Genomic DNA, 17208 nt, shown 5'->3' on the forward strand with positions numbered 1-17208 from the left:
GGACGGCTTCTGCTTTGGGCAGTCAATGAAAAGATGGGTGATTCTGCACTCTGCGCACCTTTGATCAGCCTTGTCCCTGTTTTGCTGCTCTCTTTTAGGACAGCGTGATGAGACATGACCGAGGTGTCCACAAGTCCAACAAGTGACTGGATCATGTGGCTGCCCTCCTAGGCCTCTACCCCGTCCTCTTCCCAACGCCATCACTGGCACGGGTCGATAATCCATGAGGACCGCATTACCCTCGTCGTCATGCGAGACGTAAGGGTATATGTAGGTCTCTTCATCATTTGGCTCCTCCACGTAATGAACTGGAGCGTCGCTCAGTGGGTGGGTCACATAAGGACCAGGCGGTCTAGGAATGCCGGTGGGATTTATGTCCATTCTAGGGACGGCGGGTTTCATATCGTTAGGCGCGGGTAGAGCCAATGGGGCTCCCCTTCCGAAGAATGGCTGCGGCCTGTTAGCTAGATAAGGCTGGCCGTAGGGTTGCGAGTATGGAAACCTTCTTGGTAGTCTGCATTGTGCGGCATCGTGGCCGAACCTCCCGCAGTTGGCGCAAGGTCTTGACCTAGGGTCTTGACACTCTGCCGGCAAGTGGTTTCCTCCACAGTACACACACTGGATGTGCGGCCGCATTGGTCGTCTTAGCATGTCCTGTCACTTGGCTAATTCCATCTTGACCTCCGCCGGCCTTAGTCTGTCTTTGTGGCTTTCCCCTTATCTTGGGGTGATGGGTTCAACCGCTCATTAGAGGCTGGCGTTCTCTCTAAACTCCGTGGGTTGGTTTCCTCTAGATTTGAGCCCCTAGAGCTCCGCTCTTTCAGCTGGTCATAGACTCTGATGGCTTCCTCAAAAACCCTAGCCACCACATCTCACTGCAAGCTTGAGTTGCCTGCCAGTGCCTTATATAACTCCTCATCTCAAATTCCACTGATGAATACAGTTGATACTGCCCTATCAGTCAGTCGTTCGCCTAAGGGGATTCTTTTAAAGAGACTTCTCACGTGGGTCACATAATCACGGATGCCCTCCTTCTCCTTCTGTTTGACATTCATCAAGCATACTAGCAGGTTGTCGGAGTATCCGGGCTCGGCAAACCTCTTGACGAAGAGATCCTTGAGGTTATTGAAGTTGGCTTGTTCCATGGCATCCAGGCTTGTATACCACGTCCTACCCTTATTGCTTAAGCAAAGTCCGAATGCTTGCGAACGTTGAGTCTGGTCGTTGAGGCCATTGGCTTCGCAGACTTGCTCAAACTGCTCGACAAAGCTGTACGGATCGTCATGTGGCTGATACTTGTCGAGTTGCTTGGCAACAATCGGTATTTTGGCCTGGCTCTTTGAGCCTTGGTTTGCCCCTAACCCTGCAAGCAGCGAGATCGCTAGTGCAGTGGCACTCTACTCTACTGCGGTGTTATCGAGGAGTCGTTTCATGAGGAGCTTGCTCAACACCAGGTCTCCCTCTAGTGCTCTTTCATGGTCCGCTCGGTTTCGGCTAGCCAATTTTAGCACTCGCTGCACCTCGTGCAGCTCCATGCTTTGCCTTAGGCTCCTGGCTTGTTGATCCCTATTATACTCGGCTATGCCTTGCAATGCCTTGCGGGCTAGCCTTCTCTCCTCCTCTAGGTCTGCAATGATTGCATCTGCCATCCTGCCACGGTGCTCGTACCGAGCATGTGCATCGTAACTGCTCACCATCTGCTGTATAGCATCTGGGAATGCGCTCACATCGAGCTCCTTGGTAAACCGATGGTCTGAGCCTTCCTCCGTCATGGTCGAATTCTTGCGCCTCGCCGCGCTGTCGATCAGGCTGACTAATCGTGACAGGTCCTTGTTGTTGGCGCTCCTCGCTTTGTTCTCTCCTGCGCTTTGCGTGTTTGTCTATGTCCTGGGTCCTCTCCTATTGGCGGGTTCCTTGAGCGATTTATCTAAGTGAGTTTCGTTATTTACTGAATACAATTCTTAATTTACAGCCACTCGGTGAGTGTGTTGTTCCTCGTGCACTTGTGCCCAATCAGGCTTTCAGTTTCCTTAAGTGTACTTCAAGTGCAAAATTCAATGTGAGTGTAGCAAGCAATTCCTCGGCGCCTCACTCACCCTCGCTCGTTTCTGGTCTGTTAGGCTTATAGGTCCATTTTTCGGCCGTTCAGTCAAGGTTCAGGACTCCTTGTATGTTTCCTTGTTTGCTTCCGATCGATCAGGTCTTCGTGGCTCAGCGGCTTGCGTCCTAGTCCGTGGATCCCTCAATTGTCTACTACCCACCGCTAAGTGGCTGTGTACTACAATTTCTCTTATCTCGTGTGCCAAAATCAAGTGCTAAATGCCCGAAGGGTTTCGACAAGTTGCGCTAGTGCGCGTTTGCCAGTCGGGTCAAATTTCTGACAACTTTGACAAAAAGTTGCATTCGGACCGAGTGGTCCGAATTGCAGGGTCCAAGTGGGTTACTCGAACGGCCGAATAGCATGGGGTCAAGGGCCGAATCTCCAAATCTGGCTCGGACGATTTTTACTCGGACGGGGCCGAGTGGCAGGTTTGACAGATTTGGACAGGCTAATTCGGACAGGTCGCAGTTGGCCAAGGGTTGAATCCCGGGTGTGGCCGAGTTCCGATTTTGGAATTCAGATGGGTCGCTCGGACGGGCCGAATGGCACAAGGCCGAATGTGCCACGTGGTCAAAAAGTTCTGGCTCGGACGATCCGAGGAGGGTCTCTCGGACGGGTTGGCTCGGACTCCGACTAGGGTTTCGCGGCCAAGTGGCCGAATGGCAAGGGGCCCAAGGCCGATTCTGGGCCTCGGCCCAGAAGCAATAGCTCGGATGGGCCGAAAACGGCACGATGGAAACAACGCGATGCCGATCTTGCCTGATTCTTATGATTTACTCAACCATTACAAGCACAAACCTCCAGATACCATCTAGGGGGTTTGAGGGAGGGATTCATATACCTGAATGGATCGGTGAGTGTGTTGGTGTTGCGATCGAATCACACGGCCTGGGGCTTTCTAGCTCTCTCTCTCTCTTTCTCTTACACTGAAATGGCACAAATGAGTTCTCTTTTGGCCTCCCGGTTCTTATATGCCCTCCCAGCTGTGGCGTTGACACCCCCCTTGATGTCAATACAAGACAAGAAAACTCGAGTGTCGTATCCCCAAGACAAAAACCCTGGACTAAAGACTAGCAAATTAGGGCCACTACCATCCAAAGAGTAATGGATACAAATCCAATAGCATAATTGCTTACTCCTATCACATAGGAATGAGGTCAAAACAAGGGTATTCTTTATCCCTCAGAAGGTGATGGCAACTATCACCAAGGCAAGAAAGGTCCAAGAAGGGCGAACGCTAAGCGCTCAAAGATGGGAGCTCCACCTTAGTAGATGTCTTGATCACTCACCCTTACTATTGTTTGTGCTTGTAAATGTAGGAACATCGTCTGTGAAAGGAATGCATGACCCTGAACTCAATAAAGAAATTGATATAATGAATCACGTTGAATTCATGGAGGGCATGCCAAACCACCCCCAGTTGGTTGCCAACCCTATCAAGGGGGTTCTAGATAATCGTGATGGGAACATGGACCAAACCCGCCATGAGAGGTCTCTTCGTGGGTTAGTTTGAATGTAGGAGGACGCTTGGATGCTAGGGGGGACTTTGGCTATAAATTTCATGCCTTGGGTCCTACTCAAATGATCTACATGACTCAAAATGGTTTCTAGAGGCCTTGTTACTAGTGCAAGGGCACAAACTTGGAGGGAATAAGACGCTTTCTCATGGATTGCAGGAATTGTACTTTTTGAACATGACTTGTATCTCAATTAAAATGCTAATATCAAGTTTACTTCCAAGGAACTTGTCTGAATTATTTTCGTATCGGCGCCATAAGATTACGTGGACAAACCCTGTTTTCTTAAAATGCCTAACTAAAGAAGTTGTTTTTAAATGTCACACACAAATGTGGTAGGACCGAATTAGATAAGTAAAGAATGTCTCTTGAGGGAAGTGGGTGGGCAGAACCCCCGACAGGTCCTATCCTATGGAAGAGTGGTCCTAGAGGACCAGGAGGCTTCTCACAAGGTCCTACAGTCATACAACTTTTAGGTACTATTAGGTTAGAACCTGATTCATGCCATTTTAGGGGGCTGGGATGGGACTATGCCTTACGGGCAGAGAGGTTGAGTGGCACATCCCTCTCATTTCCCATTCTCTTTGAACTAAGTGCATCATGGGTCTGCTTTGGCTTGGGTATCTCTATGTAAAGTGGGATGTCTGGGACTGTCGACGCTAGAATGCTGTCAAGAGATCCTAACTACCAGGAACCTAGATTTCAGATCAATCCTAGTGGGTTTGTACGCAAACATTTCGTTGCAAGGCGGACTCGGAAACCCTAGGCGACAAGCCCCGTAACATTCCATGCGAGTGCTGGGAGGCGCCGCTTGGATTCATCTCTTGATGGACCACTAAAAAAAACATGCTTGGACAGCCAATGGGCGGTCATGTTACAGAATCAGAGATGTTGAAATATGGCATAAGCACATTGGACATGCTAACACATAATGGCTAAAAACTATGTAGTAGAAAGAGATTGTATTTGATTTACCAAAATTCAAGTATGTGGATTTAGGATATATATGTTGTTGAGATGGCAAGCTCAACACATGTGGACATGGATGATGGACCGCCTGGTTAGATGGGTCCACACGTCTACACTTAGCACGTCGGTGGTCATTATGACTCTCACATGGCCACTGACTCATTACTTATTATATTCAGGTTGTTACACCTATTTACAGCTGGCATAGTTATAGCGCCAGTCGACTAGTGTAGTCGGTTATGCATTGTTTGACTTATTAGGCCATTTCCTTTTATGTTGTATCTTATCTATACTTTGTGTACATTGTAAAGTGTGTGGAAGAAGAAGAAGAAATCAGCAAGAAAACGTTTTGGCCTCCATCTCTCTTCTTGTCTCTTGAGTGAGCTTCTCCTTGTGCATTCTGTGTGTGTTCGGCGCAGCATCTTGAGCAACCCCCTCCACCACGCGATTCTTGACATGGTATCAGAGCCGCGCCATTGAGAGAGGCTGATTTCGAAGGTTGAAGTGAAGGAGAAGAAGCAAGGTTCGAGCAAGCAAGCTACGGGTAAGAAACTCTCCCATTCTTCCACTCCTTCTCTTGGATAGTGCCTGTGGAGGCACCGGAAGCAGGGCAGAGCAAAAATCTCAGATTGCAGTGAGATTTGGTGTGCGCGAAGAGCGTTGTGTATTCTGCAGATAAGCCCTTTAGGGCTTTCCCGCAGAGATTTTGGGCATTTGAGGCCGTTTCAGGGCCCGTTTTAGAGCCGCAAGGTTGCGGACAGCAGTTTCGGGGTACACTGTGACTTCGACTGTATTGACCGAACGTGGGTGCGCAGGTTACAGATTTCAGATCTGTAAGTTCAAAGGTGTTTATCAGTGAGTAAACACAAGGTTTATCTGCAAACTGGTTGCAGATTGCATGTATTGTTGAGCAGACAGTAAAAAAGGCTGTCTGGTGTATTGCTGTGCACTACAAGTCAAGGGTTGCAGAAGATTTGCTTGCTGTTTGGTATTAGTTTTGTGATAATGGCAGAGAACAGTGGAAGCCCCATCATTGAGAAGCTCGACAAGAACAACTACCCATCATGGAAGTTTCGTGTCACGAACTTCCTTATTGGAAAAGGCCTCTATGAGTTCGTTTCAGGTGAAGAAAAGGAGCCGGAGGTGAGTGATCCTCCAACTGTAGAAGAGACAAAGGCACGAAAGGAATGGAATGCAAAAGACAAGAAGGTCATGTATTGGTTGTCTGCAGTAATTGACAATAACATGCTGGGACACATTAGAAATGCAGAGAATGCATATGCAGCTTGGACCATACTTGAAAGTATGTTTTCTGTAAATACAAAGGCACGAAAGATTCAACTCAAGCAAGAGTTGAATACATTGAAGAAAGGGAAGATGTCTATCAATGAGTATGCACTGAAAGTAAGAAGCATTGCAGATGCATTGGCAGCGATTGATGCAATGCCCGATGATGATGATTTGGTGTCGTCTACCTTGGGTGGACTTAACAATGAAAAGGCTTGGAAGTCTTTTGTAACTTCCGTATATGTCAGAAAGCCATTTCCAGATTTCGATGAGTTGGTCTCCCTTATGATCACTGAAGAGATCAACATGCAGAGTGAGACATCTGAAAGAAGCGGTGAACAGGTCCAAGCTTTCTACTCCAGTTCAGGAAGGGGACGTGGCAGGTTCTCTTCAAGAGGCCGTGGTACAGGACGTGGTAGTGATAACCAGCAAAACAGATTGAATCAGCAATTTGGCGATATGCAGGTTTCAGGAGGTCGTGGTAACTTTAGAGGCAGGGGGAGCTTTAGAGGAAGAGGTGGATGGCAGAACAGAGGTTCTAACAACTCTGGTATTGTGTGCCACTACTGTGGCAAAACAGGTCATATTGCAGCCCAATGTTATGCTAAGAGAGATGATATCCGCAGTGGTAAGTTGCAGCAAGGAAACTATGCATCGTCTTCACGACAGAATGAAGATAAAAATGAACGTTTGTTCGTTATGCAGCATATGCTGAATGCTGTTACAGGAAAGGGAACACATGAAGATGTTTGGTATGTTGATTCAGGTGCATCCAATCATATGACCAGCCATGCAGAATGGTTTGGGGAGATGCAGGATTTGCAGAATGCAGGCTATGTGCAGACGGGTGATGACTCATGCCACCCAATTTCACACATTGGAAAAGTTCCCTTGTCCTTGCATGATGGTAAGACAAAGAGTCTTTCAGATGTATTGCATGCGCCATCTATTACAAAGAACTTGGTGTCAGTCGGTCAAATGGTAGAGCAAGGGCTGCAAGTCAGATTTAATGCAAAGGGCTGCTTTGTAGAAGACTTCAATGACAAGTGCAGGCTGGTAGCAAAGGGAAGTAGAGTTGGACGTATGTTCACTCTAGATGCCGGAATCCCTACTATGAATGCTGCTATGTATGCCAAAGGAAAAGGTGTTGTTGCAGACATTGAAATTTGGCACAAACGCATTGGACATGCAAATGTACAAAGGCTGAAACTAATGCAGTCCAAAGGGTTGGTTACAGGTTTGCCTACATTTAGAGTTGCAGAATTTCAGAAGGTATGTGAAGCATGTCAGTTTGGTAAGCAGGCAAGGCAACCTTTTTCACATGATAGAGATGTAAGCAGAAATATTCTTGATGTTGTACATACAGACATTTGGGGGCCTACACAAAATGTATCTCTTGGAGGCAGTTCATACTTTGTCACATTCATTGATGATTGTTCTAGAAAGCTGTGGGTATATTTTATGAAGGAAAAGAGTGAAGCTTTTGAGCATTTTAGAACTTTCAAGGCTGCAGTTGAAAGAGAAACAGGCTTGAAAGTAAAGTGCCTGAGGTCAGATGGAGGGGGAGAGTACCTCTCAAATGAGTTCAGTGATTTTCTGAGGTCTCATGGGATAAAGAGGCAGTTCACATGCAGGTATACCCCACAGCAAAATGGGGTTGCAGAAAGGAAAAACAGGCATATTGCAGAAGTTGCACGCGCCTTGATGGCTGAAAAGAATATGCCTAAGCATTTTTGGTCTGAGGCTGTTCATACTGCTGTTTATATTATGAACAGAACTCCCACAGCTGCAGTTCATGGTATGACCCCCGAAGAATGTTTTACAGGTAAGAAGCCTGATGTTTCACACTTGAAAGTGTTTGGCTGCATTGCGTATGTTCATGTACCAGATGAGTTGCGGAAGAAACTGGATCCAAAGGCTGAAAAGTGTATCTTTATTGGATACTCTTTAGAGCAAAAAGGGTATCGCTGTTACAACCCTGTCACATGTAAGTTCAGAGTGAGCAGGGATGTCATCTTTGATGAAATGAGCAGTTGGTATGCATCTAGTGGTGATGCATTGGATGTTGATGATGATCATGACACTCATGTGCAGGCTGAAAGGCAAGAATCACGGACTCTTAGTGGACCAGAGACATCATCTGGTAGTCCTTGGTCTGGGAGACTAAGGAGTACCTCTACATCTTCGAGTGCATCTAGTAGCACTACAGGTAAAGACAAAGGAAAGAATAAAGTGTCAGAAGGCATTGATGCAGTTCTTGATGGAGACTCCAGTGGCTCAGAGAGCTTGGATGATGAGCTTGGCATTCCTTCAGTGAGGACTCCAGGTGTGCAGAGAGCACGTGTTAATGCAAAGACTCCATTGAGTGATCCAGTGGTACGCACGTCTAGCAGGGTGAGATACCCTGTTAAAAGATTTGGTTTTGAGGGTTATGCAGCTCACCATTATGCTTATATGGTGAAACTAGTTGAGGATGTTGAGCCCACATGTTTTGAGGAGGCTGTTGGTCATGCTCATTGGGATGCAGCAATGGATGAGGAGATGGCTGCATTAGAGGCCAATAAGACTTGGGATCTAGTATTATTGCCAAAGGGAAAGAAAGCTATTGGATGTAAGTGGGTTTATAAGATTAAGCACAATGCAGATGGTTCTATTAGCAGGTACAAAGCTAGGCTGGTTGCAAAAGGCTATGCCCAAACATATGGCATAGATTATGATGAAACCTTCAGTCCAGTTGCTAGGATGGCAACTGTCAGATGTGTGATTGCTTTGGCAGCAGCCAAAGGTTGGAGGTTGCAGCAAATGGATGTAAAGAATGCCTTCTTGCATGGTGATTTGCAGGAAGAAGTGTATATGGATCAGCCAGCAGGTTATGAAGATTTAGAGCATCCCACGTATGTGTGCAGGTTGAAGAAGGCACTCTATGGGCTCAAGCAAGCACCAAGAGCATGGTCTGACAAGATCAGAGAGTATCTTGTCAATATTGGCTTTTATGTTTCTGATGCTGATCACTCACTTTATGTGAGAAAGGGAGATGCAGGTTTGGTCATCATAGTCATCTATGTGGATGACTTGATTATTACAGGTGATAGTGATAATGGAATTGCTGAAGTCAAGGGCTGTTTGAAGATGAAGTTTGAGATGAAGGATTTAGGTGAGCTAAGGTACTTCCTTGGCATTGAGGTGATCAGATGTGATGATGGTATATGGCTGTTCCAAAGACAGTATGGCTTGGATATGTTGTCCAAGTATGGTATGACTGCATGCAAACCACTTTCAGTCCCGTTGGAGCAGAATGTGAAGCTGAGTGCTGATGTTGGGGATGAGATAGAAGACCCTACTATGTTCAGGAGGATAGTGGGGAGTTTGATCTACATGACCATTACAAGGCCAGACTTGAGCTACGCTGTTGGTCTTGTGAGTCAGTTTATGCAAGTACCTAGAAAGCCACATTTGGATGCAGTCAGACGCATATTGAGATATGTGAAGTCCACATTACATTATGGACTTTTCTATGAGGCAGGTACAGATGTACAGGTGTTTGGATACACAGATGCAGATTGGGCTGGTAGTATGTCTGATAGACGATCTACCAGTGGATACATGTTCTCTCTTGGTAGTGCAGCAGTTGCTTGGAGCAGCAAAAAGCAATCTACAGTTGCTTTGTCGAGTACAGAGGCTGAGTATAGAGGTGCTGCTGTTGCAGCATGTGAGGTAGTATGGCTGCAAAAGCTATTGGCTGATTTGGATGTGCAGGTGGAAGGTCCAGTTGTCATTTATTGTGACAACATGAGCAGTATACAGTTGGCTAGGAACCCTGTGTTCCATGCCAGGACAAAACATATTGAGGTACACTACCACTTTGTGAGAGAGAAGGTACTAGCAGGTGAGATTGACTTGGTGTATGTCAGCACACAGGATCAGATAGCTGATATCTTCACGAAGGCATTGGGTACAGAGAAGCTTCAAAAGTTTCGAAGCTTACTTGGAGTTGCAGAGATACAGTTGAGCTTGAGGGGGAGTGTTGAGATGGCAAGCTCAACACATGTGGACATGGATGATGGACCGCCTGGTTAGATGGGTCCACACGTCTACACTTAGCACGTCGGTGGTCATTATGACTCTCACATGGCCACTGACTCATTACTTATTATATTCAGGTTGTTACACCTATTTACAGCTGGCATAGTTATAGCGCCAGTCGACTAGTGTAGTCGGTTATGCATTGTTTGACTTATTAGGCCATTTCCTTTTATGTTGTATCTTATCTATACTTTGTGTACATTGTAAAGTGTGTGGAAGAAGAAGAAGAAATCAGCAAGAAAACGTTTTGGCCTCCATCTCTCTTCTTGTCTCTTGAGTGAGCTTCTCCTTGTGCATTCTGTGTGTGTTCGGCGCAGCATCTTGAGCAACCCCCTCCACCACGCGATTCTTGACATATGTTTGGCTTGCTATTTTGGAAAACAAGAGAGATTTCTATTTGTTAGACATGTCAAAAATAGCATTAGAACATTACAATTGGTACATTTAGATGTTTTGTCACATAATGTATCATTCAGCAGTACACAATGTTATGTCTCTTTTATTAATGATTTCAGTAGATATACTTGGCTATATGTTTTGTAGCATAAGGATGAAATGCTAGATGTTTTCAAAGATTTCAAAAACCATGCTGAAAAAGAGTTTGGATGTTATATCTCATACTTGAGATCAGATGGAGAAGGTGAATAAGTCTCTCATGAATTTGACAGGTATTTGGCTAAGCATGGAATTAAAAGGCAACTTACATGTAGTTATACACTACAACAGAATGGTGTGGTAGAGAGGAAAAATAGAGTGCATATGGAACCTGCAAGAGCTATGCTGAATGAGAAGAATTTGCTAAACTATCATTGGGCTAAATCAATTGTGACTGTAGTATGTGTTTTGAATAAGACTCCTACAATTGGTATTCATGACATTATATCTTATGAGAAATTGTATAGACATAAATTGGATATCATCCATTTAACATTTTTTGGATGTATTTCTTATGTACATGTGTCAGATGAGAAGAGGAAGAAGTTAGATCTAAAGGCTATTAAGTCTATATTTGTTTGTTATGCACAAGACATGAAAGCATACAAATGCTATAATCCATCTACCTGTGAGACATTGGTTAGCGGAGATGTGTTTGATGAGTTAGTTTTATAGTATGGAGGTTCAAATATGGTTATTTTTATGGACCAACAAATAATACTCATGATAAAATTTATCCTTCGAATAGTACTACTATTAGTATACCTATAGGTGACGTGTTCTACTATCGGATTGCTCATGCAATCATGATTCTATGTCCACTAACACGGATATGTTAATGAGGGGGAGATTAGATAAAAGTAAAGGGAAGATGTTACTAGATCACTTACTTCTCATTGTTACCCACATGGGAGTGATAGCTTGGATAGTAAACTTGATATACTGCTAGTCATTATATTTGGAGGTAGGCAAAATAGATGTGTACTACCTCATGAGAGGGAATCTCATAATGCATTATAGTTGAGAAGGTCAAAGAGAGTCGGAAGGCCTATTGATAGGCTAACTTATAGTGGATATTTAGATAGGCATTTTGATTACATGACTATAGTGATGTGTTATAAAGAGCCTAGGAAGTTCAGCAAAGAAATTGGTGTGTAGCTATATGGATGAAGAATATGCTGCATTGGCTGAAAATGACACTTAGGATTTGGTCAAATGGTCCGCACAAAAAATGCCAATTGGCTACAAATGGGTTTACATAGTGAAATGCAAAGAAAATGGATCTTTGGAGAGATTCAAAATAAGGCTGGTTGCCAAAGGTTATGCATAGCAGTATGGACTTGATTATTAGAAAACTTTTAGCTCGATTTTTAAAATGGAAATTGTGAGAATGGTCATTCCCTTGGCAACATCTAAGGATGGAAACTTGGCAGATGGATGTAAAAAACTCATTTTTAAATAGATATCTGTTGAGAGTGGAAAAAGACTGAATTTTTGACTAATTTTTGTTGTTTTTGAGGACTGAATGATTGATTTTTGATGGATTTAGAGTGATGTATGGTTGTTAATGGAAGTGTTTGAGAGTGTTTTAGAAGTTCATGATGATTCTTAGTGGAAATATGAGGCTATGTGATGTTTTGATAGGTTCTGTTGAGGTTTTGATTGGTTCTGATACCTTCTGTATAGCTTCTGTTTTGTTTTGATTTTCTTCTATATGAAGCATGGATTGATGATTGATGAAGGTTGAAATCCTTTGAAGGTTTATTGAATAATTTTTGATATTTTGGAATGGTTTTAGTATGAGTTATGAGGATTTGATGTTCTCTGATGACCTTTTGTAACCCTCTGTAAACCTTCTGTAGAGCCTCTGTCTCTGCTGCTGTGTATCTGTTCTGTATCTGCTTTGGTCCTGTTCTGTACTGTTCTGTAGATCTTTTGTAAGTGTTCTGTAGAATGTATGTATGACTTTGGGAAAGTTTTCTAACTTTTGAAAAGGATGAATCTAAGTTCAAAAGAGCTAAAACAATTGGAAGAAGCAGCTGCTGAAGACTGAAGAAAAGACTAGAGTGACAGTGACAGTAGTGAGCTATGAAAAGACACTGTAGTGGCTCTGGTGCCTCTTCACATCAGACATACCTCTTGGGAGGTTCATCCACGACCTAAGAAGGATTATTGAGAGTCATTAGGAGAGTATTGTAGTGAGGAGATGATGTACTATTGAGAGAGAAAGAGAGAGAGAGCAAAAGATAGTCAATTTCTATCAAAACAATGTAACTATATATGAGAGATTGAGAGAGAAAACTATGAAGACATTGAAGATGAATACTATGTGATTGATTTCCATTCAAAGATGGTGTATTATTCTATATTCATTGTTATATTGATGGATTCTATGAAGATTTTGAAGATTATGATTGATTCTATCAAATTCGTGGGAGATATCTACTATGATGCTGCATGAAGATTTGATGTTTCCTTTGTTTTGGTCATAAAAAGAATGAAATAAAAGCTTGTTGATATTACAAGATAGATTTTCTTGCAGTAGAATCCCTTTTCCTTAGTGTTTCTTTTGGGGCTTCATGTTTTTGGTGCGCAGTCGGGGAAACTTGTCATCAACAAGCATCAAAAGAGGCTGAAAATGAAGGAAATGGCATTGCCAAGAAGAGGAGAATTCAATGGATGTTTGCAAAGTTCTTTTTTCCACTAAAGAGTCGGAGATTCTCATTATCAAAGCCACTTTCCACAAGAAGTTCATTCCACATTTGCGGAAATATATTACCATCATGATGCATGCTCTATGTGGTGGACTGTTTCCTCTTCCTGTTGAAGCAACAAAAACTTGCATCTTGGTGGAAAATTGTTTGGAAACAAACTGAAGAGCAGAAGCATAGAGAATAACCATCCATGGAAGATTTAGTATTCATTGTGAAGTTTCCAGACATCATCAAGTGGGAGATTGTGAAGAAGCTTCAGAAGTCGTGGTCTGTGGAGGTTCACGAATACAAGAAGGAAAAGAGTTGGAATTTTTTCGTGGATGCTCAACAGCAAGATACATGGGATGCTTGGTGTTTTGACAATCTTCTGTTTGTTCAATTAGAAACCCACTGGAAGTTGGTAGACAGAGTGTTTTTCACAACATACACACTGTTAAAACCCTCAGAAACTGGCATTATTATAATGACACAACAATGATCCGAAGAAGAATGAGTTTTGATACTTTCAAAATGGAACATCTCCCCTTCTGTAGTGGTTTGAAAGCTAAATTCAAAGATGTTGAAAAGAAGGAAGTACAGGAGATGTTGGTTAGAGAATCCCCTAGAGACTGAAGCCCTCTCTGATAATATCCTATCAAGTATAGACCAACTAGTTGGAGCCAACCCTCTGATGAATGACGCAATCAAGAGGCAAGTGTTAGAACGAGTCTAGAGGTACGTGAGAAGAGAGAAGGCAAAAATCAAGGCTGAGAATAAGCTCGCAGTAGAAGCTTCCTTTGACGCCCTAAAAGTACTCTTTATAGAAGTCCCCATGGCAACTCAAGGTCCCCTTCCTAGTCAGATTCATCTTGGAAATATTGATGACATGCCAACAAATGACTCCAGGAAGAGGAGTCTTACCTCCTCCCAAACCTGGAATGGTGTACCCACCAAATGCAGTCCCAGGGACAGTTCCCTACCCCTATCCCCAGATGCAAATAGTGCCACAATATAATGCACCTAATCCACTATGGTCGCCTCAGATGATAGTTCCTCAAATGATGGTTCAACCACAACAACAATGGCCTCAAACAGTTCCTCCAATGGCGTCTCAACAATAGTGGAATCCTACCAATTGGAATCAACAATCCCAAGTCTTAGCAGGAGCTCTGAATCAGAACCAGAATAGAGGACCTTCTAGATCAACCCAACCAGTGTATGCAGTAATTATAGAAGCTTCCCAAATCCCTACTACAAGCACTTTAGGAGGTGAAAATCTGAATGACTACTTATCCAACTCAGTTGCAAGTATCAAGAAAGAGCTTATGGATGTGATTACAGAGCAGCTACAGATGCTAAAGGTGAATATCGCCAATATATCCATCCCTATGGGAGCTGGGAGAGATGTGATGCGCTCTAATACATGGTGCGAAAAGTGTCATCAAGCGGGACATTTAGTCACTAAATGTACCCAAAAATCAACCATTCCTAGAGTCTTATGTTCCTATTTTTTGCGGAAAAACCATACGGAGGATATTTGCCCTCTGAAAGAGATGCATGAGCGAAGGCAGAAGGATGAAAATGCAAGATTTAACTTGCTAGAGTCCAAAATGACAACACAAGATATTGGACCAAAGCCTAGAGAATTTGATCCTAATTTTGGTCCAAGGAGGTTTCCCTCTCAAAGTTACAGAGGACGACAGTTTGGCGGTAGTCAGAGATCAGAGGTGGAATGTTACATGTGTGGAGAAAAGGGTCATATCTCCTCAAATTGTCCAAACCCTAGATGATCTGTGGATCACAAATCCTTATGCAGTCGATGCAAAGGAGAAGTTGCAAGGAATTCAACCTACACAGTGGCTTATCAGATTGGCAAATCAAAGCAAAATTAAACCGTTGGCCATCCTCCCATATGTAAAAACAACCCTTGCAAGAAGAGACTATTTGACATATTTGGTGGTTAAACCAAATTCTTATGGAACCTCATACCCTTTGCTATTGGGAAGACCTTGGCTTTTTGAAGCAAGAGCTAGGACAGACTGGTTCAAAGGAACCTTAACCCTAGGCAGAGGACCCAACAAAGTGGTGTTGAAGTTGTATGGATCACAAAAAGGAAATGGATCCACATCCATTGAAGTCATAACTGACTCCTCCAATGAGGTAACATATGGTACATCAGGAGACAAAGAGGCTGTTAAGCAGATCTTTTCCAAGAAAATAGAGGCACAGTTCCTAACAGTGGGCACTGTAAGCCAACTACCAAAGGAAGCAATGTCCTTGTCCATGGGAGAATACCTCCTGCCTCAACTTGAATTGACTTTTGAAATCACCTCTGACAGTGAAATAGAAGCATGGATGTATTGTTCTCCCTGTTACATGATAGATACAGAGATAGAGTAGATGCAGAAGAGAGACAGAGTAGAAACAGAGATAGAAGCAGAAGCAGAAGCAGATGCAAAGACAGAAGATCTGTTCTTCTCCTACTACAGAGCCTCTACAGAAGCAGAGACACAGCCTCTAGAGGAAGAGGATGAAAATGATGAGGAAGAAAACGAAGCAGGTTATGAAAGTGCAGATGAAGAATTTCCTCTAATAGCGGATGATCTTGTTGATATCCCTATAGAGACCTTAGAGGCCGAAGATCTCAGGGTGATGGATGGAATGACCATGATTTCATTTGGGTTGACTAATGGACCACAAAGTATGCAGAATCTATATAAGCAATGGATTAAAGGCATAAAAATTAAGTTCACCAGTGGCTCCTGTCGCCTTGACCGTTCAGTCCAAAGAAAAGATGATGATGATGCCCCTTATCAACAGAAGCCAAAGCCCTCAGAGCCACGGCCCCTAGAAGGTCCGTGCTATGTGACATTCCTAGTCGCATCCTCTGAAGATGAATACCTAAGTCCAGAAGAAATTACCACTCACACAGAAGAAAACAAAGCTCTGATATCCTTCCAACAACCTCAACAGACAAATGAGTTATCTGTTCAGAAGGAGGACACTGGGTTCTAGTGGAACATCAGACGAGGACACTATCTCTTGAAAGAGTCACACCTCTATCCAGAAGCAATCCGTGGGACGTTTATCCATGAAGTGGAAGGTGAAAGACAAGTGACATTCCTGGATATTGATGAAACCAAACGTCACCTAAAAGTGGGTCTCAATCTTCCAGAAGAAGAACTAGTGGTCCTGCGAGACTTATTAAAGGAGAACTTAGATGTGTTTGCTTGGTCGTACAAAGACCTAAAGGGGATTGATCCCATAGTATGCCAACATCACATTGACCTAGAGCCTGATGCCAAACCTGTAAGGCAAAGACAAAGGCGTATGAATCCTAATTATTCTGCTCTGGTGAAGGCCGAATTATTGAAGCTCCATGAAGCTGAGTTCATTTATCCCCTGGCTAACATAGTGAATTGGTTTCGCCCATTGTGGTAGTACCCAAGAAAAATGGGAAACTTCGAATATATGTGGACTTTCGAAAGCTCAATTCGAAGACGAAGAAGAATCATTTCCCTATCCCTTTTACAGACCAACTATTGGACACAGTGGCATGCCATGAGCTGTATTCTCTCTTAGATGGATTCAATGGATATAACCAAGTCCAAATTGCAGAAGAGGACCAATCCAAAACAACCTTCACCACAGAATGGGGACCTATGCCTATAGAGTGATGCCATTTGGGCTCTGTAATGCTCCTGCCACCTTCCAACGAGTAATGATGGCTGCCTTCTAGAATCATTTGCATGATTTCATTGAGGTGTATCTTGATGACTTTTGTGTCTATAGCTTAATTCGTGAGCACTAGGGACACCTAGAGCAATGTTTTGACAGATGCCGAAAGTATGGGATTTCTCTCAAGGATTTCTCTCAACCTCGATAAATGTGTCTTTGGCGTCTCCTCGAGAGTTCTTTTGGGCCATATTGTCTCTGCACAAGGGATTGCAACAGACTCGGCGAAGATTGAGAAGATTGCCGCCTTCACAGCACCAACAAACCTCAAGAAATTGAGAGGATTTCTTGGCCATGTGGGTTACTGCAGAAGATTTATTGCACATTTTGCAACCAAGGCGGCCCCTCTGCACAAGCTCCTAAGGAAAGATACTGATTTCCTTTGGAC

The sequence above is a fragment of the Lygodium microphyllum genome, chromosome 12, assembly GCF_053477565.2.
Source record: "Lygodium microphyllum isolate KBCC chromosome 12, Lygodium_microphyllum_v1.1.10, whole genome shotgun sequence".
NCBI classification, from domain to species: Eukaryota; Viridiplantae; Streptophyta; class Polypodiopsida; order Schizaeales; family Lygodiaceae; genus Lygodium; species Lygodium microphyllum.